Raw genomic sequence first — 6262 nt, 5'->3', positions numbered from 1 at the left:
TGCCGCAAGACGTTACATGGGTCGCTGAGGTAGCCCTTTCACGCCAAGCTATTTTGCAGACAGCCAAGTGGCATCCTCAGCATCGTGGGACCCTGCGACGTAGACAAAGAGAAATGGAGCACTGTAGCTGGGAATAATAAAACACTTGAAGATCATGGCCGAATTTTAATATGGCGCATCCTGACAGTTTCCATCCATGGCCAACATTGCTGCACCACACACCAGCATCTACATTTGGTGGTGACAGCTACAACCTGGTTCAATTTAACCTTGAAGGCTTAAGACACACTGTACACACTGGGCGTAGTAATCATGATTTCAGTAACTTCAAAATAAAGCTCAAGTTCTAATTAGAATTATATTTAGGATTGTCAGTCACTGGACAGTTTAACTGACTAGTCAGCAATGCGCCTTGTGGAGGGAGGTACAAAGCCTCAGGCAGTTTAGAAGAAACTTTGCAGTGGATCAGCCAGACAGACATTTTGAGACTGGTTGACAAAATGTACTCACTGCGACTGAACATTTTAAACTGAGCTTCAGGAAACATTTACTTGACGGTCGTGAATAACACTGCGCTATCTACACTACTGGCCATTAAAATTGCTACACCACGAAGGTGACGTGCTACAGTCGTGAAATTTAACCGACAGGAAGAAGATGGTGTCATATGCAAATGATTAGCTTTTCAGAGCATTCACACAAGGTTGGTGCCGGTGGCGACACCTACAACGTGCTGACATGAGGAAAGTTTCCAACTGATTTCTTATGCACAAACAGCAATTGACCGACGTTGCCTGGTGAAACGTTGTTGTGATGCCTCGTGTAAGGAGGAGAAATGCGTACCATCACGTTTCTGACTTTGATAAAGGTCGGATTGTAGCCTATCGTGATTGCGGTTTATCGTATCGTGACATTGCTGCTCGCGTTGGTCGAGATCCAATGACTGTTAACAGAATATGGAATCGGTGGGTTCAGGAGGGTAATACGGAACGCCGTGCTGAATCCCAACGGCCTCTATCACTAGCAGTCGAGATGACAGGCATCTTATCCGCATGGCTGTAACGGATCGTGCAGCCACGTCTCGATCCATGAGTCAACAGATGGGGACGTTTGCAAGACAACAACAATCTGCACGAATACTTCGACGACGTTTGCAGCAGCATGGACTATCAGCTCGGAGACCGTGGCTGCAGTAACCCTTGACTCTGCATGACAGACAGGAGTGCTTGCGATGGTGTACTCAACGACGAACCTGGGTGCACGAATGGCAAAACGTCATTTTTTCGGATGACTCTAGGTTCTGTTTACAGCGTCATGATGGTCGCATCGGTGTTTGGTGACATCGCGGTGAACGCACATTGGAAGCGTATATTCGTCATCGCCATACTGGCGTATCACCCGGCGTAATGGTATGGGGTGCCATTGGTTACACGTCTCGGTCACCTCTTCTTCGCAATGACGGCACTTTGAACGTTACATTTCAGATGTGTTACGACCTGTGGCTCTACCCTTCATTCGATCCCTGCGAAACCCTCCATTTCAGCAGGATAATGCACGACCGCATGTACGGGACTTTCTGGTTACAGAAAATGTTCGACTGCTGTCCTGGCCAGCACATTCTCCAGATCTCTCACCAATTGAAAATGTCTGGTCAATGGTGGCCGAGCAACTGGCTCGTCACAATACGTCAGTCACTACTCTTGATGACTGTGGTATCGTGTTGTAGCTGCATGGGCAGCTGAACCTATACACGCAATTCAAGTTCTGTTTGACTCTATGCCCAGGCGTATCAAGGTCGTTATTACGGCCAGAGGTGGTTGTTCTGAGTACTGATTTTTCAGGATCTATGCACCCAAATTGCGTGAAAATGTAATGACATATCAGTTCTAGTATAACGTATTTCTCCAATGAATACCCGTTTATCATCTGCATTTCTTCTTGGTGTAGCAATTTTAATGGCCTGTAGTGTAAAGGATCATTCTTCGGAACCCCCAAATTCCCACATATTTCGACACTTAAGTTTGAAATTTGGCTCAAAGGTGCACCATTCCTCTGGAATGGTGCGAAACCATAGCGCCCTGCGACGTCATCGTCAGGATCGACGACGCTTCAAACAGCAAGGTGTCGACACATGCGAAGAAAAGGGCAAAGCTCAGAAATTTTTGTGACGTGTATGGTGGGTTAATGACGCCACATTGCCACCAAACTTCACCTAAATTCTGCCTAGCGCCACTGTGGTCGTATCATACGACGGGAACGTCGTCACAACTCCTCCTACCCACATTTCACACCTCCTTTGACCCCTATGTGATGGAGGTTAGTACCGCGAAGCGCAGCGTTGACATCGCGTGGTTTTCTTATGAATGGCAGAGGAAACCATTCCAGACACATTGGCGCTCAGAGCATGGCGTAAAGAACCTCAATAAAACCACCCTTTTCCCTGGGGCTTTGAGTCCCGCACATTTCACGGTCAAAAACGACAGTTCGTAATTTGATGAGCAACACGAGGACGTTCTTCACAATCTTTGATACAACCTCGGTCGTCCCAACCCTTCTTTAAGGAAAATGTGGTGCTGCATCAAAATGAAACATGTTCTGAGCCCTTTGGAGCACAGTGCGACCGCAATTTTTGCTCTCGTGTGCATTTCGAACCGCTAGGAACTCTGCAACACCATTCGACGAAATGATCTTTTTCTTTTTTTCTTTGAGTCAACAGTCTACTGGCTGGTTTGATGCATTCGGTCACGAATCCCTGTCTTTCACCATCCTCTTCATCTCAGGGTAGCACTTGCAACCTATGTCCTCAATTATTTTCTGGATGTATTCCAATCTCTTTCTTCCTCTACAGTTTTTGTCCTCTACAGCTCCCTATAGTACCATGGAAGTCAAATGGCTCTGAGCACTATGGGACTTAACTTCTAAGGTCATCAGTCATGGAAGTCACCCCTGATGCCTTAACAGATGTCCTATAACCGTGTCCCTTCTTCTTGTCAGTGTTTTCTACATATTCCTTTAATCTCCGATTCTGCGCAGAACCTTCTCGTTTCTTACGATATCAGTCCACATAATTTGCAACATTCTCCTGTAGCACCACATCTCAAATGCTTCTAAGCCATGACTTCCTGCGATGCTCTTGGCAGGATAGTTTCTCTGTCGAAGTTACGAGCTTTGCGGCGTCCTGGTTAGCTAGTGCCCTATATTTAGGGCCGGCCGCTGTGGCCGAGCGGTTCTAGGCGCTTCAGTCTGGAAGCGCGCGACCACTACGGTCGCAGGTTCGAATCCTGCCTCGGGCATGGGTGTGTGTGATGTCCTTAGGATAGTTAGGTTTAAGTAGTTCTAAGTTCTAGGGGACTGATGACCTCAGATGTTGAGTCCCATAGTGCTCAGAGCCATTTGAACCATTTTGAACCCTATATTCAGGAAGGCCGCGGCTCGCGAGGTGAGTCTCGGTCGGGGACAGTGACGGAGACTTAGTCGGGGCAGTGACAGAGGGAAGACAGCGCACGGAGCATCGCGCGTAGTCAGTCGGCTCTTGGTGTTCTGCGAGAACGCACACTGTTGACATTCCGGCGCCTGCGTCTGGCGGCGGGCGGAACTGGAGAGCGGAGGCAGTCGCCCGTCAACATAGGCTCTGCTGAAGAGTAGTGTCAATCTCGAATCTTCAGAAGAGCGCGGGAGTTTACCCTGGCGTGCATGTAACATCTCCTGGACTAGCCTTAAATGGCGGGCCATTTTGTAGTGGATCATTTGGATGTGACTGCTCCGTGTAGCCACTTTGATTTTCGCTACTCATTCCTTAAACCACTTGGACGTGGGTCCGGGATACTTGGTATTGCAAGTCCATGTGACTGCGCTGTGTCCTGGTTCCGTTGCATTTATCTTGAATTACAAGTGTGTCCGATATTCGACGATCCATTTTTTTTATTATTATTGTTCATACGTTAAATGGTCAGTTGTATGAATAAAAGTTTTTTCTCTATACAAAACTTCAGCCGCGAATTCAAATTGGAACTACAAACTTCTTCCTTGTTGGCAAATATAATAGTAACAATTTTGAGCCGTCAAACGGTGCTTTGGTATTTAAGGTTGTGTGTGGATTGTCTGATCATTATCATCTTGAGCTATTTGTGGTGTATAAATTTATCAACTGAAATTTCACTTCATTGGAGATTGTTTAGTGAACTACTGCTTTAATAGTAACTGCGGTTGTCACACTATAACACTTAACATCTCTTCCTGCATTTGGCGCTACCCAGAGCTTGACTGTTGGTTTTAGTATTTTAGTGAACTGTGTATTAACACTGTTTTTGTGTGTTATAGAAGCCGTTATTGGTGTGTGCAGGTCCTCCTGCCTGCTGTTGTCACTTGAGCTCTCGAGCACGGAATTCACAAGCGAGGCCTATGTGAACGATAAACGTCGAGAATGTGCTGATTGCTGTATAGGTCTTTCAGGCTATCATAACATTATATCGCCGAATGTTTGCGCGCATTTATGAGATCTTACTGTTTGAGCGTTTTTGAAACCTAATAGCTTTTACAAATTGTTATTTTTCATATTCACAAGGCCTGATAGACTAATTGACTTAATTTCACAACTAGTGAGCTCAGATATGCGGTTATGTTAAAGTTATTTTTGTGTAAAGTAAATTATTATTAATTTAAAGTTGGGGCCTTAAGGCTGTTTTTATTTCAAAATTTATTGAATTATTCTCATTGCTTTTATACAATTGAATTATCGGTGTAGATCACCGCAATTTTCAAATGCTAACCAACCACTGAGTTATCAGTGCTCTGTTTTAATTAACGTGTTGAAAATAAGTTTTGTATCCTCAAATGGGGTCAGCATTCCACTCCAGGAGCCCATGTGCCCTGCTTACCAATCCTGTACCTCACCAGCTTCGTTTCTCTTCTGTTCCGTTTCCCACAGTCCATGTTTCACTACCGTACAATGCTGTGCTTTAAACGTACATTCTCAGAAATTTCTTCTTCAAATCAAGACCTATGTTTGATACTAGTAGACTTCTCTTGGCCAGGAATGTCATTTTTGCCATTGATAGTCTGCTTTTGATGTCTTCCTTGCTCCATCTCTCATTGGTTATTTTGCTGCCTAAGTAGCAGAATTACTTAACTTCATCTAGTTCGTGACGATCAATTCTGATGTAAAGTTTCTCGCTGTTCTCATTTCTGCTACTCCTCATTACTTTCGTCCTTTTCGATTTATTCTCAATCCATTTCCTGTAGGCATCAGATGTTCATTCCATTCAGCAGATCATGTAACTCTTCCTCACTTTCACTCAAGATAGCAATGTCGTCAGCGAATCGTACCATGATCTAAAGCAGCAAAAGGTGTTTATGCTTTTTCATCCCTAGTATTTTACGCCCTCCTGTGGTGTGTCACGAACGGGGGGGGGGGAGGGGGGGGAGGGTGCAACAGTGACACATGCATGTATAAAATCGCAAAGGGTCCCTCTAAGGCCCCACAGTTCGCCAAAAACCTCGGTGCCACCGCCTTTGTTTAGCCCCTTACAACTGTACCTGCACAGGCAGAACCCTTGACGGGAGTCCCACGGTCCTGCAGGCAGGCTACACTGCTGCTCTTTCGCTGGTATACTGCTGCCCTTGCGTCTGATAGCAGGCCATCTGGAATCAGAGGGAATCAGAGAATGTCGAAGGGGTTGCTGGAGTACAAGTGCCAAGGACTTCATCACTGGGTCAGTTACTTCAAGCAAATTTTTAAAATTCTCAACAAAAGTAGGCAGGTGCCACCGAAGGTTTTTCTGAACTGGGAGAGAGGGGGGGGAGGTCTTCCAGGGACCCTTTGCCGTTTTATTCACGCATGTGCCACTGTCATATCTCCTTGCGATCACCCCCATAGGAGGACACAAAATAGAAGCGCTGAAAAAGCGTAAGCACACTTTGTTGCTTCGGATAACGATCAAATTTCGTTGAACTGTTCTGAACGGTCTCTAGTGGTTCCAGCCTGTACATGAGAGCAAAATTTGCGTTCCAAATGGGAGAGATCATCTTCGACGACGATGTGGTCCACAATGCCCTTAGAGAAGGGTTGAAACGCCTGAGGGTGTCAGCAGTGTCAAAGTTGTCGATCTGTCACATTCACTAATATTTCAAATTCTTCTGTTTAGGCTTTTAGTGAACTTTTCTGTAGTATATACTGAATTTTTCACCTTTCGGCTCCACTGCTGTACTTCAGAATATGTTTAATTTCGATTTATACTTACGGAATTCATGCAATGAGGTCGCA

This window comes from Schistocerca cancellata, chromosome 7 (assembly GCF_023864275.1).
Source record: "Schistocerca cancellata isolate TAMUIC-IGC-003103 chromosome 7, iqSchCanc2.1, whole genome shotgun sequence".
Taxonomy (NCBI): domain Eukaryota; kingdom Metazoa; phylum Arthropoda; class Insecta; order Orthoptera; family Acrididae; genus Schistocerca; species Schistocerca cancellata.
This window is presented reverse-complemented; position numbering follows the sequence as displayed.